Here is a 22961-nt window from a genome sequence, read left to right as displayed (position 1 = left end):
GCTTTTGCCCATCACACACATTTCTCCTCAGAAAAGCTCATTAGATCCCATACCAGCCCTTTTGAAAAAGAGCAGAAAAAGATCACTTTTGGGGATCCTTATGTATACTTCAAGAACTCTATAGAGTTTGGGGCCATTTGACTTCATGGGCACCTAAAGTTTTGCAAATCAGGCCCCTGATTTGAGAAGATAGCAAATGTAAGACAGTTTTCAAAACACTGAAATATACCATAATTCTGTAAAGTGTGTGCAGTTCCCATCAGCTGGTTCTAGGGATTCTAGAATAAATAGAATTCATAAATGTAGCTATATTCTCATCTTCTTTATAGATATCATTGAGCTCCCTTCTTCCAGAATCCAATTGGGCTATCCTAAAAGCAATGTGAATATACCCTCTATGCACTAATACCAACAATACATGTTCAAAAGTTTAGAGGTGGAATTTCTAGAACAAATATCTCTAACCATGGAGGGAAAGGACAATTTAAAAAATGACCAAAAATCCCTGGGGTTCTCCAGATACAACCAGTGGTCTATACTCTACTTTTTCACTCTTAACACCCCAATAAAGACTCCACAAGAACGATCATGAGTAGTCTGGTCCCTGCATGAGCCTGCAGCATTCCAGTAGTTGAAAACTCTGACCTTTATCCTTACACTGCCTAACTTTCTATCACCACCACATCTGATAATACAAGAGTAACTGGATAAGAGAGATCTCTGTGCCCACATCTCTAGAAACATGATCTTCGCTGAACTCAACACAACTTATGGAGGGGGAAATTCTGACCATAAATGCCAAATTTGGGTCAAGGACTCCAGGTAAGTGAGGTCAAGGTATCTGAACACTGCATTCTAGAAAAGCCAAGGCAAACAAGTGGAGATGGGTGAAATGTGCTGTGTTATTCAAATGCTTTAACCTACATACTGTCTAAATCCTGAGCAGTCAGAACCAAGCAGATACCAGGTCACATAATCCAGCAGTGTTTAGTGGACCACACTCCTCTCTGAAAGCTACTCTTAGGGACTGTCTGCCCATGCAGACCACACTACAGCTGACCAAGACAAATAAGTTTGGATAGCAGAGAAAAGCTGATAATGTGCATGCTCAGCCAATGTACCACCCAGAGACTTTCCCAGACTTTAGAGAATCCCTATTTTCTTAGAACAGTGGCAACATATCCCAGAAGAACCATTAACAACAGCTCCTTATTCTAGGCATGTGCTGGATCCCTGCCCAACCCCTGATCTATTACTCTACTCTTTGTCTCTCTGAGTCTATTTTCAAGCTTTGGTATCTATGACCCTTATCATCTGGCAACTTTTCTTTTGGCATTTGGGACTTTAGGTTTCTATTCATTGTAAAAAATTAGGGGAAAAAAAAAAGCAAAAATAAGAAAAGCATCCCACTTTCAGAGACAATCACTCTAAGCAGGTTGGTAGTATATCTTTCTAGATGTTTTCCAGATCTAATAATACACATACACACAAATCCACATGATCATTCTGCCTGACACACACTAAGCACTCAGGAAATGTGGACTTTTGTAATTTTCTGATTTGTAACTTGCTTGCATTGCTTAACAGCATATATATAAACATTTAATTGTGAACCATTTTGTAAATAGTTTTCTATGCCATGATTTTTAGTGGATACACAAGATGCACCATCATTTAGTCCTCTATTGTTAGACACAGGTTATTTACACTATTTTGCTCTTATAAACACAGCTACAATAAGCAGTCTTTTAGTTCAAATTTTGTCTTTGAGGATAAATTCCTAACCATGGAATTGTTGGGGCTCAGAGTATGCATAGATAAGACCTTTGCTTATAAAGCTGAAATTCCCCTGCAGACAGGTTATTCCAGTTTACACTCTCCCATTAGCAGTGCATCCAAGTGTCAATTCATTTATTCATTCTTTTATTCAACAATGAATTTCAGGAACTGTTGTTGCTCTCCTGGGGTTTACAGTTTAAAGGAGAGGAAAATAACAATAATATCACAGTGACCAATACAAATATCATAATGATCAAGTACAAAGTGTGAAAAGCCCTAGGACTGTAAAAAACAATATGCTATTAGATGTGTATTAGTTATATTTAACAATGTAACATATCACCCCCAAATATAGTCGCTTAAAATAAGAAACATTTTTACCTCACAGTATCTGTGGGTCAGGCTTAGCTAGATCCTCTGGAGAGGCTTAATTTGTTTATTTTAGAGAATGACTTGGCAAACCTGAGTAAAAAATTAAATGTGGATGAAGCAGAGAAAGAAATCAGAAGTGATTCCCAAGTTTCTGACTTCAGCAACTGGCTGTAGGCAGGACAGATTTTATTATTGCTATTATTGTTGTTATTTGCTAAATAAGAAATAGACAGGTAAAAATGACTTTCTCATTTGCTTTTTAATTAGCATTTCTTCCCATAAGTTTATTTGTCAAGGTGGTGTTCTGGATTAATTATTTTGACTACTATCATAAAAGTTATAATACCATTTTCCAAAAATAGAATTAATATTAGAAACTTAGTTTTCAAAATTCTTGTTAGTAATTTAACCATTAGAAATTTTTAAGATATGCTAATAAGTAAAAATGTAAGGTATGTAATAATGTATTTATAAATAAATGTATATGTTTAATACATTTATATTTGTGGATGTACATGTGTTTGTAAATGCTAACATTATCCCTAGTAGGACACATAAGAAACTGGTAATAGTGGGTTTTTCTGGAAAAAAACTGGGTAGTTGGGGGGACAGAGAGGTTTACTTTTCCTACATAACTGTTCTATCTATCTACCATATGCAGATATTATTAATTTAAAAAATATTGCATCCTAACTAAACATCTCTAGCACAAAGATTTTGCTGAAATAAATGTCACAGACTTTACTACACAGTCTACTGTTATCTAAAGGCTATTTTACCAAGCGAAAAAGATACATCCAACAGCCTTCAGAAGAATTCCTTTTTTGAACTTCTTAGCTCAAAAACATTCGATTGCAGCAATTAAATATAAAAACTCCTTGTTGGACAGAGGCTGGTAACCTGATATCATTAGTAACAATAGTATTTTGCCTTGTGTATCAGTGAACTCTGTATTGAGTACACCCATGTGTCAATTATTTAGTGCTCATTATTGAGCTTGTGCATTATCTAGACTCTTTGGTTCACATTCTTAGATCTTCTGTCACCTGCCTCAACCATTTTCCTGTTCATTAACAATTCTAGTCATTGTAAGTGTAAAGGTGAGGCAAAACTCAAATTTATTTGTTTTTGTTAATTGCACATAGAAAAAGTCTTCATGAGGAAAAGCTTGAGTGTAGTGATTAAAATGAGCTGTTTCAATAATTTTATTTATTTTTCATTCCTATTTCTTCTACATCTCTGCATTCATTGGCATTTTTCTCAGGGACTGCTACCAAAAAAAAAATTGTATCTTCATAGAAGACCACTTGGCTGCTAACTGGCCACTCATTCAACTTCCAAATATGTATCTGCCAATCTGGGCAATATAAAATGAAGAAGAGTAGAAGATGAAAGATGTTTCAGGGTAATAACAAAAGAAAACAACAACAAAATATAATAATAGGTAAAAAGGACAAAATTAAGTGGTATGGACATGGCCCAAGGAGGAAATTAGAAAGGCGGGGTGCAAGATGCCTAGTCAGAAAGAGCAAGTCCCAGAGAAACACTGAAATGGACTATTTATATGCTTGCTAAGAGAAGTGAAAATATAAAACCAGAAAATTTCCAAAGATAGGAAGGAAAAGGATGAATAAGTGAAATGATGCTATAGTGGATGCCTATTTTGTTGGTACCCAGTAGCCATTCATCCTATCTGAAAACTGCTTCCAATTTTTCTATTTGGATCTGTTCCTCTTCCAGACTCAGTTTTTATTGGTGCCAGTGGAGAAAACACTCCCTGACCCCATAGGTGGTGCATGGCCCAGGTCTGACCAATCAGAGTATCGCTTCTTTTGGTACCAATCATTGGCCCCCAGTGAGCCCAAGTCGGGCCAATCAGAGCAATAATACTAATTTTGGGTAATTTAATTTGTGGTTTGACGGCATTAGAATTATCCTCTTCTGCTGGACTAGGAATTTGGGAAATTGAAAGACCAGGGATGTTTCTGCCACCTTGCTTTGGTGAATGAAACTGAGAATGGAATTGAGGATGAAGCTAATAAACAGAGGGAGGAGAGAGCCTGGCCCAGCCAAGAGGGTTGAGAAGAATCGGGAATTGCAGCACATTGCTTGGAGTCTAGTCTTATCCAACACCCCCCAAACCCTGCCCTTCTCCCAGATATCTCAGTTACAGAAACTAATCAATTCTTATTTGTTACTTCCCACCCTGTATTGGTTTGGATTGAGTTTTCATTGCACAGAAAAGTATGCTAAATAATATTTAGCTCATGAAAGGCACTTAGGAAATGAAAGATGGTCTCATTTTTATCCAACCAATAGATACATGTGGGAACCCTTATATAGATTGTCATCTGTTCCCTGTGAAGCCCCAGTCAAGCGCTAGTAGAACCTTAAGGAGCTGTTTATTTTATTGGCCAATTTATTGATTCATTTTCAGAAATTTTTAAAGTTGTGAACCTCAATGATTTCCGTGGGATGTTTGAGAAAGTAGCTGACTCTGGCTAATGTAAACTTCTACAACGGGAAAATATTGACCTCTGAAGGGATCTGGATCTGAGATCTTAAGATTGAGAAGCAAAGTGATGGGCAAGTGAATTTTAGAATAAAAATGTGGGAAATGTAAAATTATTTCCATTCCTAATATGACTGAAATATCTCTGAATCTGGAAGCAGAACTGATGCCCAGAAAACATGGTAAATTTCACTGTGAAATTGCAACTTGCTTCCATCTCACTTAGAAATCATCATTGTAAACTTGAATTTTGGGAAAAGTTGAACAAGATCAAAAACTCTGAGTCACCAGAGTGATAGCTCAATGCCAGGAAGCGATGACCTCTCCAGAAAAATTGGACAGTGACATCAGTTTGCAATGGGTCACTAGGTATTGTGCAGGATGGCACTTTTTTGTACACTATCCTGTAAGATGCTTCTTGCAAGAAATTTGAGACCAGAGCTGTAATTCTAACAATGTTATAAACAAACCTATGCAGTTAAGGCCCAGTGCATGACTGGAAGCAGAGATAAGCTAATAAGATTATGAACAAACTAAATAGATCCTGAAACCATACAATGACATCATGAAATTTTAGAAGGTACAGCTGGCTTCCCATGGTATTTTTGCAGTTGAAAATATGTAGCATCTGGTCTTTCGCTTATCATTCTTCGGGGAAGCCGTCATCATCTTAAGTTTCTTTTTATCATGAAGATGTGTTAAGTTTAAAAATAAAGTTGGAAATTTTGAGTAGAACATTCCATGCAATTTCAAGCAAAAATTAAGCAAAAATTAGTTACTGTTGCATAAACAAACTCTTTTTAAAGATGGGCTGAGTGGTTGAACTTGCATTAACCAATTTTTTACTCTAAGAGCACCATTAGCCAGGAGAAATTTTGCTTTTTATGCAAGTGTGGAACATTCAATCATTCATTTATCCATCCTTTCACTATAGAAAGGTAATATAATATACGAGTTGATAGTTCTGGCTCTAGATGTAGGTTTCTTTGGTTCAAATCCCAATTTCACCACTTACTTGCTCTGTGACTTTGAAAAAGGTATTTAATCTCTCAAATTCCAGTTTATTTATCTATAAAATAGGAATAATAGTAATTACTATTAAGTGACAAAATATTCATAAAGCATTTTAAACCATACCTGACATATGTAAGAATAATATTATAAACTATATTAAAGTAGTAATATTTTCTGAAGTCTAAACATGTGCCAGGCCCTGTGCTATTTACTGGGAATACTTGCCCAAGAAGAGAGAAATAGTCTCTTAACAATTAACTAATGTGTAGTGATTATCCCTGACATTTTATCTGATACCAGTCTGCTAAAGCCCCTGACCCTCATCTAAGTAGATCCATGGGAAACTATGTTCCTGACATCCAGTGTTAGAGGTGAGGAAAAATGTTAAATGGCAAAATTTAGCTACACCTTTATGAAAAAAATGCACATGTTTTAGAAATACACAAATACATCTTATTACCAAAAATGTAATTCTAGATGGTAGCAATGATGTTGGAGAAGACATGGGAATGGACTCTAGCATCTGAGTCCACTCCTGGTGGAGGGGCCTTAGACCAATCTCATTGGCTCCTCTCTGGCTCTACTTGTTTGTCATCTTCTCTGTTCCTCAGCCCCTGCCACCATTATGGCAGCTGGTAGCTTTTCCTCTATCGCAAGCCTTGCCACCTCTGCCATGTATCATTTCTCCTATATACTACCAAGTCAAATGCTGCCTCCACTGACACTGCCCTCTCACTTTGACAGACTCCCTGCCTTCCAGGGGCTACAGTCTAAAAGAGAACAGTGCATTTATAAAAATCAACCATTTTCAAACCTGGATGAAATAAGTAAGAACAAAGAAGTATAAGAAACATTTATAGAGCAGGGGTTCTTAACCTTTTCTGTTCCACGAACCCCTTTGCCAGCCAGGTGAAAACCATGGACCCTTACTAATTCCACACTATACTGTGTGTTATTTAATATGTATCTCACACTTGTACCAACATGTCCTCACAAGAATAATGTTTTTCTGAATTTCAATTCAAGCTCATGGCCACTGTTAAGAACCCCTGTTACAGAGGAAGGAAAGGTTTATGTAGGAGAGGGTACTTGATCTTAGTCTCTCCAAGTTGTATAAGAAAGATTTTTAAAAATTTTTATTTTAACATATATACAATCTAAAACTTCCCCCTTTTACCACATTTAGAGATGTAGTTCAGTGGTGTTAATTAAATTCACAATGTTGTGCTACCATCACCACCGTCCATTACCAAAACTCTTCCATCACCCCAAACAGAAGTTCTTTACTAATTAAGCTTTAATTACCCATTCCATACCACCTCCCCAGCCCCAGTAACATGTATTGTAGATTCAGGCTCTATTTATTCTAATTATTTCTTATCAGTGAGATCATATAATATTTGTACTTTTGAGTCTGGCTTATTTCGTTCATCATGATGTCTTTAAGGTTTATCTGTGTTATTACATGTATCAGAACTGCTTTCCTTTTCACAGATGCATAATGTTCCATTACATGTATATTCCACATCTTGCTTATCCATTCTTCTGTTGATGGACACTTGCCTTGCTTCCCATCTTTTGGCAACTGATAGACAAAGAGCAAATGAAGATCATTTCAGGCAGTGCTATTAACAGGAGCATGAGGCATCTGCTTGCTGTTCTTTTAGTAGTTAAAAAAAAAAAGATATGAAGACTTTCAACATGAAGACTAGCCATTTATGTCTTCTGGAAGAACACGTTCAAGTCAGTTTTTCCAAGTATCTGTCTGTGAATGAAGGTTTGGTTTTGCGGGGTGTCAGAAACAGCTAAAGGAATAGATGGACATATTGCTTTGTCCACTAGTTACTTGCCTAACTTTTTGCAAGTGGCAGATGTTAACACAAAACTCGTTATAATATATATGTGGAACAGGGAGAGGCTACTGTGTACATATATACATAAAATTTAAAACAATAATTTAGGGAAATGAACCAATTAGAATTCTAAAACAGTCTGATTTTTTAAATATATAAAATAAAATAACAGGACATAGTGAGACTACAAATTATTTCTATATTCTACTTTTATTAGCTACTGAATCTATTTTGTTTCATGTGCTGGGAGTATTGTGTTTTCATTTGAACTACCACAGGCTATTTCAAAAATCATACGTGCGGCATTTGAACATTAATTACCAGCTCCTTTTTTAATGACTTGATTGATCTCACAAATCTTCAGTACTCACCTGAACCTTATTGTCTGGATGCCTTTGATCCATAAGATATTTAGAAATAGGACATGACTAAAAGAGACTCTTCAGACTCATAGTGTTTAGATACGGCAACGAGAAACCTTTAATGCCTTCACAATAATGTTTCTTATCTCTCTTCACCAGAATTGAACACAACAGAGCGTGTGAAATGCATATACCCAGGTTATAACAAAGAGCCCATTACCATATTAGATTAAGCTGTGTGCTCCCTTACCTCTGAAGGATCAAAATATGGCATATGATCCAATGAGTGTTATTTATTGCTGAATGTTGTCCAAATTAAAGAGAATATTTTAGCAAATATTTCATTTTTAACTTGACAAACCAATATTTTCCCTGTGAGCATGTTTCAATCCAAATGGAGAAGGCAACAGATTCTGTTGGATAGTTTTCAAACCTATATTAAAATTTCTCCACCATCAAATACATTTTAAGTTCCTGTAAGGGTGATATTAAGAGTGCTTATGCCCAAATTATATAGCTCAGTTCACTTCAGAGCTTTGTGGCTATTTTATGTCAATTCTCTTTCACACATCAGTCAACCAGGATTAAATTATACATGCCTTAAACATACAGAGCATTGAAGTAACAAGAGTCAGCCTGCCCTCCTGGCAAGGTTAATTAAGTGCATCAACCCCTCCCTGGAAGGAAAGGAGCTGCAGTTTTGGGTCTTTGAGGCAGGATGAGATATAACCCCAAAAATGGACTGGAAAAAGTGTTGGTCACAGATAGGTTATACTAAAATTAGAAAGGGTGGGTCACATTATGTAATTGAAGAAACTTCAAAAAGTTTGGTGGCAAAAAAATCACCTCCAGTGTACTGCATTGTACTCACATTCCCATTCTTTAATTCACTGCTTTTGAACTGTCTAAGGACTCTTTTCGAAAGAATCTGACACAATAGCTTAGCCAACTTATTAGTAGGAATTAGTGTTTTTGAGCCATTTGTATTTTTATGTCCCTGGAAGAGAGCAGGCTTTTAGGAGAATGAATGAAATCAGGAGTTTTGTATTTGTTCAAGAAGTGAAACCCCTATGGTAAAGCTTTTTTCCATGACACCCTGAAACATTGCTATAGTAAGCTAAAAAATGACTATATGTGTTGTGTTAAATTCAATACCATATGAAGCAGCATTATAATATGGCCAAGTGGTTGCAGGAACTAGGATTAAAGAAACAATATGAGCAAAATTTCATCTGATAGCTGATATTTTTCTATGAAAATTGAGAAGAGACGACCATTATATGCTTTTGAATAGCAGAAAATCTTGAAACATTTTTCTAGAGCATAATTTGTGAAATGTTGAATTAAAATTTTCTATAGTTGAGGATAAGTGATAGGTGCAAGACTGAGAATCATAGTGTAGATCAATGAATATCCAAGAAGCATGATCAGAACCAGCCTGAAACAGTAGAAAGAGGATTGAATTATGAATAAAATGCCCCACTTTTTACCAAACATAGTACCAGCTGTACTCCTGATTAGCATTGTGTCATTGGGGCAATTATCTAATTTGGAGGACATCCATTAATTTCTAAAATGAGTATCAGTGCCTAATCTTACACTTACAAGAGACACAATGTATGCAATAACACTTTGGACCTTATCAAGCAATACATCTTTGATTCTGTCATTTGATATTGATTCATCATTTGATAATTTAACATCTCTGAGTAAGAATGTGTCTTACAATCATGTGTGCAGGTAACATTTGCCTGTACATCAAAACATGCACAATGGAGGACAGAAGCACAGAGAAAAGTCCCAGAGATAGTAGTTGAACACTGTTCAGAAATGCTGCATCACCAATTCTTCTTGATGGTACAAAAGATAAGATTGTGTTAAAAAGCAAAAACATAGCTATTGATAAATGAGTCTAAAAGTGATTCATAGGAGACAGACTCAATGTGAAAACATTTTAGGAATACCTTAAAGAATTTATTTCACTTATATTGTCCTTTTTTCTACATAATTATGATATGAGCTTAAAATTCTTTTATAAATAGGTCTAAAGTGGCTCTTCCTAAAATATAAAATTAAATTCTCTGTGGTAGGAAAACATTGTGTCATAATTTAATTGGTTGCAATCTTCTTTCTAAGTAGTACATGAACTGCTGCTTTGTTAGAAGTAGAGAAATTTGGTACATAAATATACAGTGGTATTATGAGTTACAGGGTACCTAAAGGTGGGTTGCACTGAAAGTGAGTTAGAACAACAAGTGTGTATATGGGTACCAAAGGTAAGTTTGGGACATTTCACAACTTGATTTAAGACAGGCCTTGATACCACAGAAGAGCTCATGGAAATGACAACCTGTAAAGTTCTAATGTGCATACAAGCCACAAGGCTGTTAGAAGAACATACTCTACCCCCTGGGAGGAACCTGAATTTGCTTGCAGTGGATGAAATACAATTCTTATCCATACATATGGATACATATTGAGAAACAATGATACTTCCTGGAAGACTAACACCTGAAAAATATGATTTGAAATACAGCAGGATGTGAAGACCATAAGAATAAAAGCATGTTGGTACCCCCTTCTCATATAACACCGTCTTAATCATATCTCTATTAAAGAATGTATCAAACTAAATATTAACTGTATCCTCCTATGGGTTCCACAAAGCAAACAGCCATGGTTTGTCCATTTAGTATCAAGAGAACTTGATACAGTACACTGGAGGGCATTTGGTAGGCAGTCAATAAGTAATTGGTGAAAGAATAAGTTTAATTTATTTTGTATATAAGATGCACGAGTATTAATTTTTAGGCCAACAGTAAATAAGATTAACAATGCTGTTACATTATTACACGTCTAATTTATATGGCATAAAAGATAATGACTGTAGTAGAGACATTAGTTCTTTGATCTGTAACACCCATCTTACACTTCTAGTTTAACCAGACTTATTCACAGGCTTGGAACCTCAATCTTTTGTATGAAATTAACTTTCCCTCACCTCTACTCGTGATCACATTTGATTAGACCAGGGAATGGATACCTAACCATAAAAATACAGTCCATTGGTTGACTAATAGTCAAACAAATTTTCTCTTTGGAGAATTTGGCCAATTGACGGGGGCATTTTATTAGTGGAACACCAGGAGGGAGGGTATGGTCTCTTGAGAACGGAGAGCATTTTCTTAGATTCCATGAATTTTATACCTTAGAAGTCCCATTTTTACCAAGTTAATTGGTATAGGTTTCTCTTCCTTAAAACCAAGATGCCCTATCCAATAGTAAGTCCATTTTTGAATCCCAAAAATATAAATATATAGAAACTGTTTGTTACTGATAAGCCAGATTTCTAAGAGCTGGAATATAATGAAATACAATTAATGAAAAATTTCCCCAAAATTAATGAACCTTGGGTGAGTTATTCTTCATTTGCCATCTAAAATACTTTGTGCACCTCAACAACTTGGCTTTTATTTTCCACAAGATATTCAACTTTCCATTCTTCTGTGATTTTGACCCGCTTTTAGATCCAGATGAGATTTGGTCTTCAGGCCTACGTAACTACTTCACTTTTGGCCCCATCCATGTTCCACTGCTGTATCTCAACCAGGAAAATATTTGGAACAAAGAGATATACCTTATTAGAAAGGAAGAGCATGGAAGTAGACTTGAGCAATTATTGAGCAATTATCGATTAAACAGCAATAATTGCTGTTTAATCGAATATATATTAAACTTTTTTGTAATGTTATTAATGGCATTAAAATAGAAATTTTGGCCCAATCAACAACATCCCTGCCCAAAAACCAATAACAAAAAACAAAAAATTTCAAGAAAAGGGGAACTATAGTGAATCAATTCAATCTGTGGTATTTATTAATTTCATGATATATGCTGTCAAGACTTTCCTTAAATTTAATTATATTAATTAAAGTATAATTAAAACTCAAATAACTCTTTGACCATTCTTCAGATACTGCAGAATGACATACTAAACACTACTCTAATCCCCTTCTACTATATTCTCCTCATTACTAGAGGTTGGAAAACTGAACATTACTTAAAATTTTCAAACTCAGATATGGCTAAGGTTTCACATGTACCTAGCTTCCACCAAGCAGATGTACCTATGTCAGACATGGAAGGTGGATGTGTACATGGTGAAGCAGAATCTCAGGGCTGTTTTGACAGTATGGTGGCTGAGGTGTTCGGCTCTTCTGTGGAGTTGTACTGGAGATTCTACTGTCTGGTTTGTATCTTCGTTACTTCAAAGTGGCACATGGTAGTAAGTGGTAGACTTTCCATTTGGCAGAACCATGGTGCTTCTGGGCATTTCTCCTAGTTACATATTATTCAAGTTTGGTTCCTATGTCCCCAGATAAATTTTGTAAGCTGGCAATTACCTCCTAATAAATCCTTTTCTGCTTAAACTAGCAAGAATAGGTTTTGCTTTCTGCACCAAGAACCACGATCAATGCAGTAATTAGTGCTAGAAATGGGGTGCTGCAAGGTACAATGTAACACTGATTAGTATAAGCAGTTGGGCAGTGAGTAGTGAGGCTTCACTTGCAATGAGGTGGCAAAGTACTTGGTTAAACTGTCAACTTGCTTACCTTGAAAAGTAGGCCATTTGCTGACTAAGGCCATAGTGTTAAGGGAAATACTAGAACAAAATCATAATATTGGTAAGTGGTGACTCATTTTTTGTGTGTGCTATTTTAGATGAACTCATGCTAAAACTAGATATTCTGTAAGTCGAAGGGAAGGGAGCAAAGATTTTCTAGGGGAGGCATTCTCTGCTTATGCCTGCTCACTATGTTGATGGTGAATCCAGTGATTTGGGCCTTGCAATGTTGAAAAAAGTCAACTGTTTCTGTACCTGAACTTGAAGAAGTTTTAAGCTGTGGCCATGAAACTGCAGGTTTAGCAGGAGGTAAGACTCTTGCTTTGTCATAAAGCAGCAGTGATACCGCCGGCAAGAGGTGATGAATAGTATTTCCTTTCCACCTAAGTCTATTATTTTAGAAGATCTCAAGGTTGCCATCATCAATTTAAGAGCTAGAGGAATGACAGAGCACAGAGTCCAGTAAATACAAAATGAGGATCTGCAAGCTAAAAAACCATGTCTGGGCAAAACTTTTGGCTTTGGTAACATACACATGGAACGGAATGGAAACAATTCAAACCCCCTGTTTCAAGGGATATCTACCCAAAGAAATCCCAAATCTGGTCTGCAACCGCCTGTTGATTGTTAAAATCTTAAAATAATTCCTGACCCAAAAATTTCAAAATCCATAAAGTCTGATATCATCCCTGATGACACTCTCAGATGTATTTGTCAAGGAAAGTTGTCAAGGATGAACCACTCAGGGATAGATCCAGGAGCAAGAGAGGGCAATGCCTGAAGGAGAACATTCCAGGTTAACAACCAGAGTCTGCTAGGTTGGCCAACCAAGGAATTTCCTTCAGTGCTAGGGCAGGGAGTCGTGGCTATTATTGCTTAGTAGGTTTTGATAATCATCATGGAGTGGTGACTAAAGTGTGTTTCTCATTCCCCTCTTTTCCAAATGGACAGGTTTATTGCAATGATCCTGCTCCTTCTCCACCACTGAAAACTTAAATGGGCTGGAGGCTGTAAATTGATCTAGTTTATTAGTTGCCAACTTAACAAGGGGTCACATCTCTTGGAGAGAGCTGAATATCAGCCATAGATCTTAGACATTGGATTAGATGCAGTAACAGGAAGAAACTTTGGTCTTGTACCCTCAGGGAGTCAGTGAGTCTGTTCCAAGTATGAAAACAAAGGTTACATGTTTGTGTGAGAAAACAGAAAGGTAGACTATGACAGAAAATGTTCATAGCCTACTGTGGTAGTTTTAAAATTCGTACAAATTATTTGATATTCCCCTCTTCAAGTGAAGTATCCACTTGAGTGTGGAATAAACTTAGTGATTCACTTCTAATGAAAGAATAAATTGGAAGTTATCATGCATGAACTATGAGGTCAAGTTATAAGATACTGCCATTTTATCATTGTGAGGAAGTTGGCTGCCATGTTGCGAGGATTACTCAAGCAGACTTTGGAGAGGACTGTGTGGCAAAGACCTGAGTTGTCTGGTTAATAGCCAGTGAGAAACTGAGGCCTCCTACCAATAGCCATGTGAAGGAGCCTTCCAATTTCTCTACATCCTTCTCAGCATTTATCTGTTTGTTTGTTTGTCGTTATAGTCATCTTAGTGGGTACAAAGTAGTATTTCATTGTAGTTTTGGTTTGCATTTTCCTGATGACTAATGATGTCGAAAGTTTTTCATGTGTTCATTGACCATTTGTATATCATCACTGGAGAGATGACTATTCTGATCCTTTGCTCATTTCTATATTGGGTTTTCTTTTTATTATTGAGTTAGAAGAGTTCTTTATATATTCTAGATAGAAGTCTTATCAGATATATCACATAAAAATATTTTCTCCCATTCTATGGGTTATCTTTTCACTTTCTAGAAGGCATCTTTTAAAGCGCAAATGTCTTTAATTTTTATTTATTCCTTTATTTCTTTTGTCACTTGGGCTCTGTTGTCATATTTAAGAAACTTATTGCTTAACCCAAGGTCACAAAAATTTGGTTCTATACGTTCTTCTAAGAGTTTTACAATTTTAGCTACTTTATATGTAGATCTATGATCCATTTTGAGTTAAGCTTTGTATGTGGTGTGAGGAAACAGTTCAATTTCATTCTTTTTCATGTGGATATCTAGTTGTCCAAGCATCATTTTTTGAAAAATTGTTCTTTCCTTGTTGCATTGTCTGAAATCTTAGGTTGTATGTGTGTGTGTGGTGGCATATGTATGTATGTGTGTGTGAAGGAATGGTAATTTTAATTTGGTTTTGTGCAAAGATAAAACATAGTTATTTTATTTTTCTTAAACCAAGAAGGAAACAAATATAGAACAAATATGTGAGTATCTTTAATCTGTATCTATTTCTTTTGAAAGAGTCAAACAGTTGCACAAATGGTAAACATACATCATGGTTTCTTTACAGTTTCTTCCCTACAGAATCCTAACTGATTTGGGAAAACAGATAAGTATTTTGCTTTAGTTAAAGATTATCCAAATAAAAATCTCTAATAATGAATAGGCTGATGTTTTTACCAAATTGATTCATTATATGGATATGTGCTTGTGAAGTACTGGGGAGAAACTTTTACATTCCTTTACGAAAGGATTACTTAGATTTCTATATAAAAGGAGAGGTTCCATGTAATATTTACTTTGAATCATCAAGACATTAAAACTGACACATCTTCAAAACTGGCAGGATTTCCTTAGCTTCATTAGGATTTCTTGGCTTTTTGAGTGTCTTAACTACACTAGGTATTTTCTTGTTTTGGAATGAGACAGTAACATCCACATTTACATTTCACTGAAGTATCTGTCTTTTCCTTACACAGTTTCAACTGCTTTTGTTCAATCATTTTTTCCTTTTAAACCTAACCCTAGTTTTCAGGATTCACTTTAGTGTAGAAATTGAGTGCCCAGTTCTTGTCAGCCCTTGGCACTCACACCCAACCTAAGGTAAAACGCAGTCTCACTGGGGGAAAGCTGCACAGTAAGCTGCAGAAAGTGTTCAAGTATCTTCATTTTAGCTCTTTAGACCTCCCTAAATAGGTCTTTACTATTGGCACTATATGGCACTTCTTTACTGCTCTTCCTCAAACAAAAGGCTGGGGTGGAGTCTGTCTTCCACAAGTGAATGGGCATGGAAGAGTTAAAGAGCAAAACCTTGGGTTATCTACAGCTAGGGAGATGTTCGACAGTAACTAGCATAGAGGTAGTGTTCTGCATGCTAGAAAAGACTTTTTAAAGCTTATTCAACTTAAAATTGTCATATAACATTTTATTCTGCCATAAAAATCAGTTTACATTTACAGTCCACCACCAGCAGGGTTTGTGACTACAGTATGGCTAATGAAGATACAGTACATAAAATGTAAACTTTGTTGATTCTCTAATTGGTATAAAAGCCCAGACAAAAGAAAATGGTCTTTATAAAGTAGTATAAACACCAGTAATTGGCACAAATAAAATCTACAACTTCGCAAGAGAAAATTTCCTTTAATTGTACTTAGCTAAAACAGATTTTAAAAATATCTTCTGTGTAGGGGTTCTTAACCAGGGGTCTACAGATTCCCAAGGGGTTCATGGAAAGATTTCAAGGGAGTCCATGAGCTTTAATTGAAAAAACAAAATCAACCTATTTTCTTTATTTTCTCTGAGCTCTAACTGAAATCTAGTATTTCCTTCATTTACGAATGTACACAATAAATAAATTACAGCAGTATTAATTTCACCTGACTGGCAAATGGGTCTGTGGAACAAAAAAAGCTTAAGAAACCTTGTACTAGTGGTATCCAACTGTGAATGAGAGGAGAATAGACCCTATGCCTACAGTGCTTACATTCTAGAGTGGAATACAGACAAGTCACAACATGGTGTGTAAGTGTTAGAAGAGATTCAGGGAGCACATCAGAGGCATCCCTCACTCACACTACATCTTTGTGGTGGGTAGGCAAACTGAGCTTTAACTTTATGTATCTGATCTCAAAGGACTTACAAAAATATTTGTGTTTAAGTGTATAAATGGCAGGGAATCTTTTTCACATCACAATTTAATATGAGAATTCACTTCAAAATACAAAATACTGAATAGATATTCTTATATTACATGTATGCCCTAGAATCCTTGTAATGACTGCATAGTCAGAAATTTTAGGTATTGGCTAGTGTTTTGTGTTTTTTTTTTTAATTGACTTTGTAATAATATTACATTAAAAATATATATGTGAGGTCCCATTCAACCCCACCCCCATAAAAAGAACAACAAAATAGCACCCAACACAATAGCATAATTAAGTAAAAATGAATTTCACAAAAGTGCAATTTACTTAACACTAATGTACTACCAAACAGAGGTCAGGGTTTTAGTGATTGAATTTCTGTTGGGGTTAAGCAAATAGATTAATAAGAGGTTTGCAGCTTCTGCTCCCCCTTCATTAAGTCATCTAATGTATGGCAGTGTTTTTTAACTCTAGTGTTGGAAGACAGGACCAATACTTGGCTTGGTAGGTTAATTGTATAGCCTCACTTATTAAAAAGTTATCTATAAACAATCGCGATGATTCAAAACTCAGTTAAGAAGCAAAGCGAATGTTTTCAAAAGTAGCATTTGAGATGTCCAAACACCTGCCCTAAAGTCCATGGAACTAAGGTGAATGTGTCTTACTCAACGCTGAACACATCAGTCCCTTACAGGAATCCTATTTAGTTTTATAGTAAACAGAATTGTGACAGTGAGAATATCTGTATTCCCAGTCTGCACCAGACTAGAAGCTGCCAATCACAAGGGGAGGGGAATGTTAGAGGCCAGCACGCTGGCAACAGAAAGGGCAACATATTGTCAGTCAGTGAATGGGGGAGAGAGAGAAACTACAAAAGGCAGATATAATTACTGAGCCCTAGCATTCTGGAGACCTACAGTGCAGCAATTGGTGGCTTTTATACTTTATAGTTCCTGGGAGCATCCCTAGCATGTAGAAAGAAGTTTGATATAGAATAGAAACGTGAAGTATTTGTGAACTTTACTACAACCTACTATATTAATTTTAATAAACTGACACTTGACTTTCAAGAAAATGCCAAATAAAGTCCAATAAACTGCTGGAGAAAACAGAAACATGCACAATACATTTTAGAAATCTTTATATAACAGTTAAAATTTTTTAAAAATAAATTTGATCATTTAAATGGCCAAGTTCCAATTATGCTGATCATCACTTACTAGGGCATTCACTTGGTATCAATTTTGTATGCCTTAAAAAACAGCAGACTTTACTAAGCAAATTGCCCTGAGAAGATTCTGAACTGTGGCATGTGCAAATAATAAGCTATCACATGAGGTTTACACTGTATAAGATGGCAACAGATCGCATAGTTGAATCATCTGGGTGATGTAAAAAGCACCAACGCTATTAAGCAAAACATTCCTACTATGTATCGGACATTGTGCTAGCTGTTGGGTTTAGGAAGCATTTTATTAAATGAATTAAATTTATTAAATTTATTAAATGAATGAAAAATTGTTTTTGCTTTCAAGATCGTGAAGGTATTCCTAAATTCTCATATTTTAAAGGTTAAAGGAAATTTTAAATATACGATATAGCCATTACATAATAGGCATGGAATACTGTTTTTTTTTACTTGTATAATTTTTTTAAAAAGTGCATTAGCAACTCTATGATCAAATGCTATCTAAATTCCTAAGGATGCGAACACCTACATATGAGTGGAGTGCCTCATCCACTCATTTGTTTTGCTTAAGAAGTGTCTTAACACAGGATGCCATTTGGGAGTTTTAGGGTGAGGCTAAACTGTACTTTAGTGTTTTTGTGTCAAGCAAAAGCAATTTCAGTAACGCACTCATTTCCCCTGATAATTTTTTCATGGCGAGTTACTAAATGCTAGAGTCAAGAAGAAAGGTGACATCTGGAGAGGTGCTGAGGGGGTGTTAAAAGTTATTGTTAGATGTTTGGGGAGCATTGAGGATAAGATTTGAAAACAGCAAATGCAAGGAGGAGAAATTATGGTTTCATATCACTCTCCTTCCTTCACTTTTCCAGTTCACCAATCTATATCCACCTTCTCCCCCCCAATTTAGAGGCGGGTTCGGAGAGATTAAGCAGCAGAAAAGAGAGAGGCTTCACAGCGCTGCCGCCCCGGCCTTGTGATGTAATTGTTATTTCTAATTCCGAGACTGAACCGAGGAGAGCCGCCGAAGAAGTCGCAGCCCTGTTCCTTTTGCCTTGTGGGTCAGATCCTTTCTGGGGATGGTGCAGATTCGCTGACAGACCCTGTTGGAGACTTTGCAGTGACAAAGCAGCTGAGGAGAAACGCTGCTCCTGGGTCCTGTATCCGTTCAGGGAGCTGAAGGGGTACTCCGCAGGTCTCCTTCCCAGTTTTTGTCGAAGTCACTCCACATTTATTTTTGGGTGCCTACGACGTCCTGGGGCTGGGGTCAAAGTGATCTTGAGTTAGGGCTTGGGTCCCACCAGATTAAGGACCCACAGATTACAAGTAGGTGAAAGTTGAGGGGTGGGCGAAAGGGAGCCGAGGAAACGCGTGGAGGAGAGACGCAGAAGGGGCCAACAACCAGGCGGGGACCCTGGGCGCGTCTACGGAGCCCTGGCCCCCAGGTTATGCCCCAAACACGAACCTTTGGCCTGTGTAACGAGAACGACTCCCCAGGCCCCGGAGTGGAGCTGTCCAGGCGCCCGCTGAGGTAGGGGGCGGCTGGACAGGGGCGACTCCGGCGCGCGGAGCACCCACCTCTCCCGGCCGACACTCTCCTCCCCTGCCTCCCGGCCCAGGGGCGCGGGCTCGTCCCTCCGTGGGACTAGAGAAAACAAAAAGGAAGGGGGTTCCCCAGCTCCCGCGAGCTGCCAGGACCCGGGCGGCTTCCTTCTGCCCCGGTGACAATGGGAGGGAGGGGAAAAAAAGGGTTAAGAAACTTGGCTGAAGAGCTGAATGGCGTGGAGCGGCGAGGGGAGGGACTGGGCCGCGGCGAACTCGGCGGCGGAGGGAGGAGCGCGGCCGCGAGCGGGCGGCGCGCGAGGCACACTCCGAGGCGGCCTCGCAGACATTGCAGCAGAGCCCCGAACTCGGGAGGCGGCGACGCGGCGGCGGCGGAGGAGGCGGCCGAGGCGGAGGCGGCGGTCTAGGCGGAGGCGGCGGTCTAGGCGGAGGGACGACGCGGCCCCACGCCCTCCCGCCCGTCCGCGCGCGCCCGCCGGGGGCCTCGCGTCCGCCGCTGCGCTCGGCCGCGCTGCAGGTCGGAGGGAAGAGCTCGGCGGGGCGCGGAGGGAGGACGGGGCGACGGGCGCCTCGGCGGAGCGGGGCTGGCGGAACCGGAGGCTCGGAGCCGCGGCGGCCTCGGGTGAGTGGCGGCCGGGGGGGGGGGGCTCGGAGCGGCGGCCGCCGGAAACGGCCCCGGAGCGCGGCCCGCGGCGGCAGCGTTGGCGGGCTGGGCCTCGGGGGCGTCGGGGGCTGGCGAGCGGCGGCGGGAGCGAACTCTGGCGGCGCGGCGGGCTCCGCGGCGGGGAGCAGTTGTTGCCGCGGGAATCTCGTCTCTCCCCCGGGGCCCGAATCTCCCTGGGAACTCAGCGGGCCGGGGCAGCGGCAAGTTGTGGAGTTCGCCCCCCCCGGACTCGCCGGTCCGTCCAAGCCGGCCCTGGGCCGCGGCCGCGTGTCGCCGACGCCGTGACGGGCCCGCGGGGAGCGGGGCCTGGGGGGCCTGGACGGGGTCGTGTTCCCCTCGGCTGCCCCCTCGGCGCGGCGGCTGGGCGCTTCTGGCCGCGCCGCTCTCGGTCCTGTTGCCCGGCGGCGTCCTGGGCGGCGCCGGGCAGAGCCGCCCGCGTCTGGCCCCGGTGCCTCCCTGCGCGGTGCTCGCCAGATTCCCGGCCCCGAAAAGTGAATCGGAAAAGGGACAGCTCTCCCAGCCCCCAGTCATCCCCCCAGGCCCGGCCCGCGTCACTTTGCTGTCCTCTTCTGAGGGCTCTTTGGACCGCAGGCCTCAGCCATCATCTTAGCCCCTGAGCCAAGAACTGGGCTTCTACTTAGGGGGAGCCCCGGAGAGGTCTTGGGAAGCTCCTTTTCTCTCTCCTTGTGTTCTTACTGTGGATGAGTGTTGTTGTTTTATGAAGGGTTTCCTTGGTAATCGTCTGCATACCCACCCAACCTTCCCAAAGTAGTTTCTACCTTTTAATCAGGAGTTGTTGTTCAGTCTGAAGGAACAAAGGAATCAACTGAGTCTTAGAGGCAAACAAGCTGGGAGTCTGTGACACATGTTGATCTCTGAAGCGTTACGGGAGTTTCTTCTATCACGTTAGTAATTTATTTGGGTTCTGAAGCGAATAAAAGAAGAACAAATGATAAACACTTTTCTTTTTTTTAATGGGACATTTTGTTTTCGGGGGAAGATGAACGTTTCTTGGTACAAGGACTCTTAACTCAGTTGGTAGAACTGAGCTGGAGTTTGTGTCCCGTGATGTATTTAAATGTTAGGTTATGGGGGAAATATTTTCTTTAGAAGGAGACCTTCTGTAGGTGCCCAAAGTAAATATGGTTGTCCGGTTATATATGACTAAGGCTCTTCTTTTTCATGTCTTGTGGAATTTGTAAAGCAAGGGGCTCTGGTAATTCATTCTTTAAAGTTATGAAGTGCATTGAACCTGCTCATTAGTGAGTCATAGATTCAGCAAGTGGGTGGCATCTTTCTGATGAGATTATTTAATGTTTAATCATCAGTTTGCCACCTTTATTGAAGAGACAGTGAAGTAAGTGGTCTTTAAAACAAATGGTTCTTAATCTGCCCGGCACTTAAGTGTAGGTTGGCTGCCTGAAGTGTGTTGAAATGTTTTCCAACTTTCAAGTAAGTTTCTCTGTTGTAGGTTTTTGCTGGGAGGTTTTGTGATTTAAGTAGGGTTTAAATGGTTTACAGAACAGTGACTTCACCACCAATAGTAACTTTTCTCTGCCTTGACTTTGCTTCTAGAGACAAAGGAGAGAGAGGGATGGGGCAGCGACTACTCTGCAGGGTTACTCGGGTCTGTTTCAGACTCTGGTGGGAAAAGACCTTTTTTTCAAACTTAATCCTGAAAATGCTTTATGAGTGTGAGTAAAATATATATTTTTGAAAATGAGTACTGCTTATTGTTTGTTTTACTTATATGCGTTCCCTAGAGTGCCTCTGAGGTAGTTGAAAACCAGTTTTCATGCCTTTGGGAAGACTTAGAACCACTTCTTGCGGGCGTTTCCAAACTCTCCAGAACCAGTGATTTCACTAATTCAAATACCCTGAAATATTCTGTTTGCAGTAAAGAAGTATCTGTAGAAGAGGCTAAAGGCCCATCTGACTCGTGCTGTTTTAAGAGCAAAACATCATGATAAAAAATAACCTATACCACCACCTAGAGTCTGTTTGTTAGTTCATTACTCCTGAAGTTTGCTTAAATTGATATGTCTCTAGTGGTTCCGATGTAGCCAAAAAATGATGAAGTGCTGGCTTTCAAAAGGCCATCCAAGAGAACAATTTTTATGTAATAAATAGCAAGTGCCAATTTAAATTATCCATGCCACCTTTACAATAGAAAATTATGTCATTTCAAGTTCAGTGGGCTATTCTCCAGAAGTTATTAATTCAAAATAATTTAAAACGGAGTTTTCTGCTCTTGCTCCAGGGTGGCTTTGATTGCTTAAAGACTTTCTGGGTTATTAGCGGAGATTCAAAAATCTTACAAATTAAATGTCATTAGAACATTTTGAGGTCCAAGCAAAACAAAAGCAATGAAAAAGTAAAAATGTACAGGTCAAAAAATTCTGGAACTCAAAAGGTAAAAGAGAATGTAGCCTACAGTAGAGTTGTGATTCAGAAATGTGAGAAGTTAAAGTGAAATAAAGTGATAATCTGTCTTACTGGTAGTTGATGCAAAGTAAAGCCATCTGTTAAATGGGAGACCTTAAGGAAGCAGCTTTGTTACCATGTGGCTTATCACATTGTCCATGGAAGAAGCAGTGTTCCTTTTTTAAAGTGAAAGATGGCCTCTAAGATATTTAATTAATTACCAGGTGAACAGAGAGAACTAGAACACTATTAATTCTGTCAAACATCACTATTTTAGAACATCGAGGACAACTAAAAATGAATTAACTAATATCTGAAAACAGAGTTTTATGGAAGGTGACAGATGAGGCAAAATATGTCAGTCAGATGGAACAAATAGATAAGGAGATAAGCCATCCATGTTGAGGCAAGGATATTAACTGTACATATTCCATTGCAAATGAGCACTGGAAGACAATGGTATGTAAGCAATTTTAAATCAGAGTGGTTTAGGATATATGAGATTAAAGGAATAAGACATCCATCCCATTTTAAAGCCTTAAAATTATAAGAAATTTAAAGGCTTATATTTTAAGTGTGGTTCAGGAAAAGCCATTATAGTATTGTGTATCTCG

The 22961-nt window shown here is 38.9% G+C and overlaps 1 protein-coding gene and 1 long non-coding RNA gene across 4 annotated transcripts in view; one reads left to right on the top strand and one right to left on the bottom strand.

Moving 5' to 3' along the window:
* Positions 1-14934: 14934 nt before the first annotated feature.
* Positions 14935-19296, bottom strand: LOC131278283 (uncharacterized). The gene is made up of 2 exons (XR_009185604.1): positions 19162-19296; positions 14935-18957 (listed from the first exon to the last, which is right to left on the bottom strand). It is a non-coding gene; the product is annotated as an uncharacterized lncRNA (long non-coding RNA).
* The window catches only part of NRIP1 (nuclear receptor interacting protein 1), a 109238-nt gene continuing 104876 nt past the window's right edge, over positions 18600-22961 (top strand). Inside the window, exon 1 of one of the 3 annotated variants that reach the window (XM_058296105.2) lies at positions 18600-19227. The gene's annotated coding sequence lies outside the window, so the exon portion shown is untranslated. Of the gene's footprint in view, positions 19228-19585; positions 19882-20455; positions 21618-22961 lie in introns of those variants that run through there. The other 2 variants (XM_058296104.2, XM_058296106.2) reach the window with 2 other exon arrangements.

Source organism: Dasypus novemcinctus, chromosome 4 (assembly GCF_030445035.2).
Source record: "Dasypus novemcinctus isolate mDasNov1 chromosome 4, mDasNov1.1.hap2, whole genome shotgun sequence".
Classification (NCBI taxonomy): domain Eukaryota; kingdom Metazoa; phylum Chordata; class Mammalia; order Cingulata; family Dasypodidae; genus Dasypus; species Dasypus novemcinctus.
The sequence above is the reverse complement of the archived record's forward strand: the minus strand, read 5'-3'. Positions and strand labels throughout refer to the sequence as shown.